This window comes from Drosophila grimshawi, unplaced genomic scaffold, assembly GCF_018153295.1.
Source record: "Drosophila grimshawi isolate 15287-2541.00 unplaced genomic scaffold, ASM1815329v1 contig_1377, whole genome shotgun sequence".
NCBI classification, from domain to species: Eukaryota; Metazoa; Arthropoda; class Insecta; order Diptera; family Drosophilidae; genus Drosophila; species Drosophila grimshawi.
In genome coordinates, this window is record NW_025062900.1 from 16,281,851 (window position 1) to 16,293,081 (window position 11,231).

The following is an 11,231-nucleotide window of genomic DNA, read 5'->3' on the forward strand; positions in this document are numbered from 1 at the left end:
GGTCAAGTGCTTTGCATAATCAGCAGGCAGCGACGACGGCCCATTTAATGCCCAGTTGGAAGCTAAAATCCCCTAAAAACATTTTCACCTAGTGTTTTCATTTTCATTTTCATTTTCATTTTTTTTATTTGTATTTTTAGGTTCTGTGCGTGCCCAGATATTGCCTGAGTCGCTCGCAATTTCCAATTTAATTATACACCTGGACAAAATTTGAATATTCTCACATAGACGAGTAAATAAGTATTTCTACGCACACGCACACACACACACACACAAAAATGTTATTCCACATGGCATATACTCGTAAATTAAACGCATTAAGATATTTAAATAATGGTTTTTTGCGCTCTGCTTTATGTGTCACGTGATTAGCTTGAATCATGCCACAAATTCATAAATTTTGCGTAACACCAGCTAAGCTCACTGCCTCATTTGTGCTGCAGGGCACGAGTGCCATTTCAATTCATAATGAAGTATTTGTGGCAAGCCAAGTGCAGATTTCAGGTTTGAATTCACATGAGAAATTAAATCCAAAACGTGCCAGCACTTGACTCACTCTAATTACAGAGTACTGCTCAGATCGACAAGAGGATATCAAGACAATTTTCTTGTCCTTCAAGATATAAGTATCGATTTCAATGCTATTTCAAATCGAGCAGCATCTCTCTTTTGTTGTTCACACTTCAATTCTCTTGAGAAATAATGTCTTCAACGAGATATCTGTGTCTCTATCTTTCTCTACCTCTTCTTGAAAAACATTTATGTTGATCAGGATATCCAAAGCAAACTCACAAAATTTTCAACATCGGACTTCTAAATCAAGTAGTTTTCATAGGAAGAAGAGTTCATTTCTTTAAATTCATAGCAGAATTTTGATGAGGGCAATTCGACTCAGGTCTGCAACAGTATTCAAACTTCGCCGACGTTTTTTCTTATTTTTATTACCATAGACCAAATAAATATTGTATTGGTAAGTCAGTATGTTAAAAGAGGGTAATACATATATGCTTTTATTTAGCGAGTATTTCAAAAGTTGAACATTCAGATTTGCATGTTTGGCAAATCCATTACAGACTCTTGTCACTTTCTCTCCCTCTCTCTCTCTCTCTCCTTGCCTAATGGAGTTAAGAAACAAGCAAATCTGAATATTCATATGAGTGAGAAGAAAGTAATCAGTTTGCTGATAAAGCTTTTATTTAGCGTATATTTCACAAGTTGAACATTCAGATTTGCTTGTGTCCCAAGTCCATTACAGACTCTTGTCACTCTCTTTAATGAACTTGTGAAACAATCAAATCTGAATATTCATATGCGTGTGATACTCTAGTGCATTAATCTTGCTCGCTTTAAATTTTGTTCCTCTTGTGGCATAAATCACGCCTGCTTCTCAGTTCATTGAAGTGTCGTTTATCGTTTTGCTATTTTGGCAACGCCTTTCACTAACCTCTTCGCCATAAATATGCCAATTTGGCACTGTACCCCCCAACGAGGTGCTATCTCCCAGTTCTCTGTCCCCGGCCACTCGACCATCTGCTGCTGCTCTTTGCCCCGACTGTCGTTAAGCCAGCCAGTCAGTCAGCCAGTGAGTCAGAGAGTCAGTGAGTCAGAGTCAGTGCTGAACAATAAAAATAAAATTTATTACTCAAGTTTATGGCAAAGCAATAAATGTATATTTCACTGAGAGTATCCTTTAACAGTATCTGTTTCTGTTTCTGTTTTACTATACGTGTGTGTGTGTGTGTGTGTGTGTGTGTGTGTGTGTGTGTGTGTGTGTGTATGAATATGTTGAGTATTTCATCCATCTATAAATATGCACCCATTCGCACCTAGGCGGGCGTTCAGGCCACATGTGGTGCTGGTCTCCTCACAGTTGCCTGCTGTTAAAATGATTATGTTGTTGCCCGTGAGTCAGTTAACCCCACCAGCCAACCACCTCGCACATGGCAGCAAACAACCCTTGATTCAAATCCCATAAAGTTGTCCGACTTGTTGTTGCTGTGATAGTTGCCGTTTATATGGCTGGCAATTGCCGCATCATTAATCTTACTCACGGAAACGGCGCTTAGGTCAAAGTTTTGAGTTTAGGTAATTTATCTTCCAGTTTTGCCGCAATTATGTGCCGAAACGGTAAAAACCTAAAGCGAAACTGTGCAACTGCCTCGAAACCACAAAGTACCACACCTGAAGTCCTGAGCTGTGGAAGCCTTAGCCTAGGCAAATGTTGATAGCCACCACACACACACACACACGCCCACAGAGAGGTGGGGGGGAGTGGTAACGAGGGAGAAAGAGTTCTCCGCCAGGTCCTCGAAAGTCCTTTGGTCGCGTCTCGAGTCCCCGCTCTAATAATTCTTTGCCTTAATAATTGAGCAGCAATTTCGCACCCGCGGCACTAAAATTAAATTGAACTGTTTACAAACACATGAATTGCTTATGAGCGACAGCCAAAGCGACAAACTATGCACCACATAGAGAAGCGGAGGTGGTGTTGCTGCTAGCGGGTAAGCGTGTCAAGCTGTGTCGTGTCGCGCGCGGGGCGTGGCCGGACGTGTGAGCGTGTGCCGGTGTGTGTTTGTGTGTATGTGTATGTAATGCTTATCAAGCAAATGACAGTGCACAACTGAAGTTGAGTACGCCAAACAGATGATGACCAAGCAACCCGATCGCACAGTGGTACCACAGCGTTCCAAAATATTTAGCTATATTTCTGAATTAATTGCATCTTTTTCTCTAATGCACATTTAGTATTATTAATCATATACATATTTGTAAAGTTCTGCTCACATAAAGTATGAAATATTTTACTAATATATTTAATATTTAAATTCGATATATAATTAATATGATCCGTTTAAATTTTAATAAAGCGATTATGCACTTGCGGATAGTGCCTTAAATAAGTTTGTAACCTCAATTTTGTTACTTTAGAAATAATAATAAAATATAATACAATTGTATAAAATCTGGTTGCGCCAATATATAAAATATTAAATAATTATAATTGCTATTACACTTATATATTAACAACAATTATTTAGTTTTGGTGTACTGAATAATGAAAACTGGTCTGGTTTGGCTGATGCCACCAAAAGTTATATATGGTATTAATTCATTTATACCATAAAGCCTGATTACAGTTAAATACTTAATAATGTATTAACAAGCTTCAGCTGCATATTTGAGTTTACGCAAAATCTATGAATAATATCTATAAATATTTTTGTTTTTGTATTGCACTTTCTCGTTGATTTAAGTGTGTTTTTTCCACCCAGTTTCAGTGTGCATTGCGGTTGGCCGCACAATTAATTTCGTAAACAAAACGCAATGGCAGAGAGCCAAGAGCTGAGCATTGAATTATTCAAATCGTCTATAATTACAGCTGGCAATTGCGCGCCTGACGCGTTGCCTGACGCATTTATCAATTAAATGCGAATGCGGCAAATCCAGCAATTGAAACAGCAACGATAGCAACAACAATTTTCGCCACTAGGCAGCGGCAATTAATTTAATAAAAGTTTGTCATAAATAAAGGCAACAACTTGACAATTATTAAAACGAATTACATACAAGTTGTGCGACCAAAATTATGACCCCGGGCCAACAGGGCCAAAGGCAATGAGCGAGCCCCTGAAAAACAAAAACAAGCGAACAAAAAATGATGAAGGATTTGCAGGCGGGCACAAGCTGGACTGGCGTACAAAACGATATATGAGCCTTTAATTTATGCGTTGACTTATGGACACACACACTCACGCACGTGTATGTGTGTGTGTGTGTCCTGCGGGTTTATGAAATACCAAGCGGCTGCTTTTTTGAACTGTTTAATCTCAATTACCAGTGCGAAATATGCAATAAATCTGTTATTGTTTATTGTTTTTGTTGTTATTGTTGCTGCGGCTGGTGTTGTTGTTGTTGTTGTTGCTGTTGTTGTTGTGCTTACTGTCAGCCGTTTGGGTTCAAGTGCCCGGCGCAGTTGTTTCAAATTGCGCCGCTCGACTCCATTTTTTGTTTCCTCCTTTTTTATGATTGTTTCGTGTATTGCGCAATAAAAACAAAAATAATGGCAGCAGTTGAAAAAAATAAAAATAAAACAGAAATATATGTGTACTTACAACAGAATGTGGCAGGAGGTAACATACGCAATTTGTGCTGCGTTTGGGGCATTGTTGTCCACCTACAGTGCAACATTAACGTTTTGGCTTTGTGTGTGTTTGTGATTTTTTTTTTATTTATATTTTTTTTATTTGTATTTTGTTAGGGTAAGTTAAAGCCCTTAAGCACATAATTTCAATTGCTGTACATAACACAAAGGGATTAACTTTGATTTTGACATATGATTTGTCGGTTGGCTCTCTGCTGTCTGTGTGGGTATTTGGCTATAAAAATAGGTTCATGCTAGGGCTCTGGGTACGAATGTGGGCTTTATGCCTGCCACCGTGTAAATTACCGAAAGGAAAGTACATGAAAAAAAAAAATCCAGCTCGAATTGCTGAGCCTGCACACAGACTTTTTGGTATTTTGTAGGCTTGTAGATTTTGTTAGACAAGCACAATCCGAAAAGCAGAGATATTTGTTCGGATGTGGCTTTAAAACCAATTGTGACCTCGTTGACTATGTTGAAAGTGTTGTTTCGATTAACTCACTTGAGTAGGCAGATGCAATTAGAAGGCAGATTACATGCATTTTTGGCTTCTATTGCGATTTCTACTCCAATTTCCTTGCAATAATCAAATATATATTTTCGTCTAAGCTGTAAATGGATTTACAATTTAAATTATTTAATTACATGCATACTCAGGGAAATGCTTTCTTAGAACCCCGTAGGTATTTTCTAAAAATAATGGTTCGCATTTCTACTATTTAGAAATACTTTCTATTGTTAAGAAATATATTCTATTATTAAGAAGTATATTTCTGCAAAATAAAAAAGAAATTTGTATTAGAATATTTAGAATTTGTTTTTAAAAACAAGAAAATTATTATGTCTGGAATTTATTTCCAAAAAAAAGCAGAAAAACTCTCTGGTAATTTTTAAATTTCAGGTCGATTTTTTGTATATAATTGAATTGAGTGGATTGAAAAGTGTTATTTAATCTACCTCATTTAATAATAATAGCTTATACGAATTGTACACACATTTATAAAGTCAATTTTATATGTATTATAACAATATGGGAGTAAACGAGTACTTTACCGTAGTCGTGTCAAAATATTAAACATTAATTGAATTTATTTTTCCTGCCGTAAATCAAAAGTGCTAATAATTAATGCAACTGTAAATAGCAGAGGCGACAAATTCACAGTTAAACATGTGTGACGTACAATAATTTGACGTGGTTGACAGGATGTTCGTTAAGTTACTGGTTTTGAATGCTCTTAAATTGTTGTTGGCAAACCAAAAATGCCTTAAAATCACAGTCATCTGCCAGTTACTTGCAACAGACTTTGATGAACTGGCTGGGTATACAGTATCAGTTGCTATTTGTGAAAAAGCACGCCCAAGTAAAACAAACTAAAACAAAAAACAAAACAATTTCCATGAACTTTGAACCGCTCCTAATTGACTTTGAAGTGCTTTTACGACGATTAACTCGAATGTATCTCACAGATACATGATGCCACGCCGCTGCTTACTCCTACGTGCCTGCAGGCACGCCCGCCCACCTGTCTGTCTGCCAACGGCGTTAAATACGGACACACATACATATACAAATACTTTTTTAAGTTCATTTAAGGTTCTGAGTGGCGTCTGAGCGCCGGCTTTAAAATGTATTCGCCGCGCAGAAGCTGTGCGCTGCCTTCGTGCAGTCAACAGATTATGGGGCGAAATTTAAAACCTGCACACACACACACACACACATATATATATATATATATACATACACACACACACATGCATATTAAAACTTGTACAAGCAACTTACATATGTTATTATCGCACAAGCTCGCAAATTTTCACCAGAGCTGCACAACGGCTCCCAAATGTATGCTACGCTTTTCCAGCATTTTTCTTGCTGCGCTGCGCTCTGCTACACTGCGCTGCGCTGAGCTGCGTCGCTGCCCCCAATGGACGCTCATCCTTAAATACATTTATTCTAGTGGCTGCTGGTAGGACTCGTTGGCCAGGACCTGGCTGATGCTTGTTTTGCAGCTCGTTGACATTTGATGTCACTGTGTCCCCGGCATAAAAAATTAAAAGTATAAAAATGATGAAAACCCCATGCCATGTAGCCAACTTGGTCGACCAGTGACTGAGCGGGGCAAATCGCTGGCATTATATGCGTAATAAAAACTTGCGGTCGGCCTCCTGCCTCCTGCCTCCAGTTGACCTTTTCATGGCACTCTCAAGCTGCCCGAGAGAAAGGACAGTTTATTGTGCTGTTTGCGCTTTGCCAGCTACTTGTTATACTCTCTACACAATTAGGTGTTCCTCTTGAGGCATCTGCTTTAGTAATTAGAGTTGAAGGCTACTGAAGAGGGTAAATCTGCCGCATGAGTCTAGGAAAAATTGAATGAACTTCATTTATTAGTACATGTTTCCATCCAGATATGGTTTACAATTTTTACTCAAATATTTTTATGAGAATCAATTAATTGAAGAATTTCAATTCATCCTTCTTTTCTATATATCTATTAATTATTGAAAGATATAAATACTACTCAGAGCTTTAATTATTTGGTTAAGTAATTTCATTTAAATTTTATTTGTATGTTTTATTTGTTTGTGTATATATAAATTATTTATTATATTATTATGAAAATCTCAAAATAAATTGGTATTTATTTTAAACAGAAAATAACGAATAATTACACAATTTTGATTAAATTAAATTTAATTTATCAGTATTTCACAAAGTAAACTTTTTCTTAATTAGTTAATCATAAAAAAATGATTTAATGTTCAAAAGAGTTCTCGTTTCAAGTGCATACAATAATCGGCTAAATGGAAACACATTTTTTCATTTTTTGCTTTTAAAGTTGCCATTCAGAGCTCAGGTGGGGGTGTGGGCGAGGGGTGGAGTCAGTTGGCACCCGCATTGGGGCAACTGGCGGTCTGTGCGTGACAGACGTTTGCTCGCTTGTCACTCGCCGCTTGTTCACTTTCTTTGTTTTAGTCACTCCATCTCTCTCTCTCTCTCCGTATCCGTCCTTCTCTTGCTCTGCTGTACCTGCTAGCTATGGGTATAAGGTCTGACTGACTGACTGTTTGTTTGTCTGTTTGTCTATCTGACTGTCAGCCAACAAGTTAGTCATTTGTTGTATCAAAAATAAAACGCAAATAAAAAACTTTTACGACATATTTATCTTTTCTGGCGTAACTCTCGACCGTTCTTCCTGCCCGGACAGACTGACTGACTGACTGACTGACTTTGTGCGTTTGTGTATGTGTGTTTGAGCAGAAATAAATTTGAAGGTGCATAAATGTTGATAAGACAATAAGGCAAGAAGAAGAGACACATACACACGCACACAGAAGCTCAGCCACCCAGTGAACTGTGTGATGTATCATTTGGTTTTACATGGTCAGCCCAAATGTTGCAAGAGGCAGATTCGATTTGTCACCATCAACATAATGAAAAACAATCAGCAAAAGTGCCAGACGGCAATTGAAGATTGATATTGATTTTGCTGAGCAAAGCTAAATATCATTTGACCAGACACATGAGCTGATGATTAACTAAAAAGCATCAAATCCATAAATAATAAAATAAAATAATGACTTTTACTGAATACGCCCAAGCATCTAAGCTGTCAATTAATAAATCACTTTGTGATCAAATTAATGCAAATCAATTATAATTTGCAAAGAAACCAAGTAATGGCAAATAAATAAATATTTGCATGGAAATTGATTACCAAAATAATTGGCTGAAATATAATTCAAATAAAGATGAGGTAAATAAATAAATTGTTGCTTGGAATTTAAATTATGTTAGCTGTTATTTGATATATATGACTTGACTTGGAATAAATATTGGCAAAAAAATAAGCACAAATATGACATGAACAAAATATTTGACTGAAAATATAATTCAGCAGATTTTTCAACAATTTGTTTGTCAATAAAATGACAAAGGATAAAGGATAAAGGATAAATTACGAACAATGTCAGATGTCATTTAATTGTGGCTAAGTGCTTTTTCTGGTCTCATTCAAAAGAATTTTTCGCATTATTATTATAACACAAATCTGTACTCAGTGTACAGAGTAAAATCTCTGTCTCTCTTTCTCTCTCTCTCCTGTTTTCCTCTGTTTTTATTAACCGGATTAGCATTGAATGTCAGTTAGTTTTGTTGTTAACTTAGACTCTTGAGTGACCCTTGGAGCAAGCTACGGAAGTTTTGTAGGTCCTTTGCCATCATTAGTTTACATACTTAGGCTACTTGCACCGCGTTCATCTCTTGTGAACATTGGCTCAAGGCTGCCGCGGCTGGCGTCGTTCCAAATAGCTGGGCGCAAAATAGTGAGTTCGATGATAGTGACTGATTCTCAGTTGCTTCCTCTTTTCTTCTTGGCACTGGACTCGTTCCTTGGGCAAGACAAAGTGCACATAATACTCATCTGTGGTTTTCGGGGAGTTCTATCTATGATTTTGTGAATTGCATGACTCGAATGTCACTTACCAAGTGTTAGTTTCATAACTTCCGTATTGAATCTTTGTTGAGTTCGATTTGGTCCGTGGCTGTTTGTATCAGGTTCAGTGGAAGCAGTCTGCACACATTGTTCATAATACTCATCTGCATGATATGGACTTGGTTGAGAATATATAGATTGTAGCTAATATTTACCAAGCGTTAATGCAAGTCTATTGTCCTTTAATATTTGCAACTCTTTAGCAGTTGGTCGTGTAGCCATTTAAATATAATTTATTTGCAACTAACTTTCAAGCAAATGTTCTTCAACTCTGCAGGAATTGATTCGGAAATTTCAGCAAGTTTGAAAAGATTCAGCATACTTGTTTTCTGTCTAAAAATGACACTTTTATTTTATATTTTCAGTATTTTTAAAATACTGCAGTGTGTCTGAAAATTTCAAATGTTAATACAACTTTAAAATTTAATTTTAACAGTTGGCGGGTCCTTATCAAGTAAAATTTGAAATATTCCGAAAGACTTTCACTTTGACTTGCTTTCTACTAAAACTCTTTCCATAACTAAATATAGTAAATATTTTAGCTTGAGCTTCAAGGAACCACACATAAGTCGCTTACTAGCACGAAAAACATATATTTGACTTATCCAAAATTCTAAGCCGACTTAAATAACTTCTGCTTGGTCCTCATGTCGTCTCTCCACACCTGCCTATCAGTAGATGGGAATATATATACATTTTTTTGGTTCTAGTTTTATGGGTGCTCGTAATGTGCGCGAAGGTACCCAAACCGCCAAAACCTTAAAGCTCAAAAATCGTGCTAATGGGTCGTACTCGTCATCGTAGTCGTCCTTGTCAGAGTTCTTGTCCTCGTCCTCGTCCTCGTCGTTGGCGTTGTCGCTGTCGTCTGGTATGCCAAAGTTTTTATTTGTTATTATATACTTTGGCGTGTCAAATAAACATCACACATCTACGTACATGAAACATGTTTTATATGCCGCCGCTCTGTGAAAGTCCTGTGCCTCAGAGCGACTCAGCTAGTGTTTTTGTGTGTGTGTGTCTGTGTGTGTGTGAGTGTCTGTGTGTGTGAGAGAGAGCGTGTGTGTTAGCCCCTACGTGCTGTGGTTGCGCACTTTTTTAAGGTTCGAGGCATGAGAATGTGCGAGCGTGCGAGTCGATGAGTGTGAAAGTCGGAGCTCGTGTGTGACTGCGGCTCATTTGCATGAATTGTCGCAAGCTTTTAGGTGAACTTCACCGTTAGCTCAGCTAAGCTGATTTGAGTTGAGTTGAGTTGAGCTGAAGAGTTGCACATGAGGCGACAATGTCTGCACAGTGGCACTAAAATAACCGACAACTTTAGAGTTTAAGTACGCAGCACAATCAAAAGAATTGATAAATGGCTAGTATATAACACATTTTATTTCCTTCAATAAAGTCATTTAGCCAGATTTATCTACGATGCAGCCAGACAAGAAACGTACTAGTGATATTCTGAAGTTGAGTGAAAAGTCAAATATATACACAGACTCAAAATTGTGGAAGATGCAGCTTGCAGAGTCTGAGTAGAAAATTACGAGACTCCGGCAAATATTCTGCGAGAATGACCGGCAATAAGTAGACTCATAAACTGATTCCACTTTGACCAACATTCTTTACATTTACATTCTTAACATTCTTAAAATTTACCATCTGATCTTATTAAAAAATCTCATCGGCTTAAATTCATTAGTATTTCCGAAATAATTATAATATATGACAGACTATAACAACTTTTCTGTATTAGAAACTACGATTCTATTTTGCGTTCAACATTAACTTATAATTAATAAATAAAAAATGTAACTTAAATTTTATTTTAAAAATAAGCACTAACCCTTCTTAAAATATTAGCTATTTGAGACATTGCCATTGCTAAACGTTTCATAACATCAAACAGTAAACATGAAATACCCGATATGAATTTTTAGCATTCACAACATAATTTACGAATCTTGAATATGTTGAAATTTGTGTTGGAAATTTGAACACAGGCTGCAACTTTTTATCTTTGATGGAGACATTATGTTCAAAGTGTGGCCAAACTAGCATAAGAAATAGTTAATGATTGTAATCAATTATAATGACATTTTGCCACACTGTGCCATTGAGTTGCGTCTTTTAATGGGGGTTTCTTTTGCTCAGGGGCGGGAGTACCGTTAATTTTATGTCATTCTATTCATTCTAACGTGCGATTTATGCTAAGCAGCGGCAAATAAATAAATGCGTAGACCGAAGGTGTCTAACAGAGCCATCCTAATGAGCGTCTTTATATGCCATGCCCCATTTATTTCAACAGCTCCAACGAGAGTTATAAACTGCTGTCAGCATTTTAAATATGAACCGTATTTATTTATTTGCATTTATACAAATATTTTTGTATGACGCTTTCCCACGTGCAATTTTCACTCCTTACTATTTTAAATATATTGCGATCGAGTATTTATTTTCATTAATGCAGCGTTGCTCCGGGCAACAATTGTAAAACATATTGGAATATTTACATTCACGTTTTTTTTGTTTGTATAATCATTTTGAATGCTTCGAGGTTTTTTAATATGTGCATTTCCATCTGGTTTATTTGCACGTGCTGCTCAGTTGAT

General features: G+C 36.9%; 1 long non-coding RNA gene across 1 annotated transcript; it reads right to left on the reverse strand.

The window, feature by feature from the left end:
* Window positions 1-8,100: 8,100 nt before the first annotated feature.
* Window positions 8,101-8,840, reverse strand: LOC116805311. The gene is made up of 3 exons (XR_004365119.1): window positions 8,790-8,840; window positions 8,625-8,738; window positions 8,101-8,562 (listed from the first exon to the last, which is right to left on the reverse strand). It is a non-coding gene; the product is annotated as an uncharacterized LOC116805311 (long non-coding RNA).
* Window positions 8,841-11,231: the final 2,391 nt, after the last annotated feature.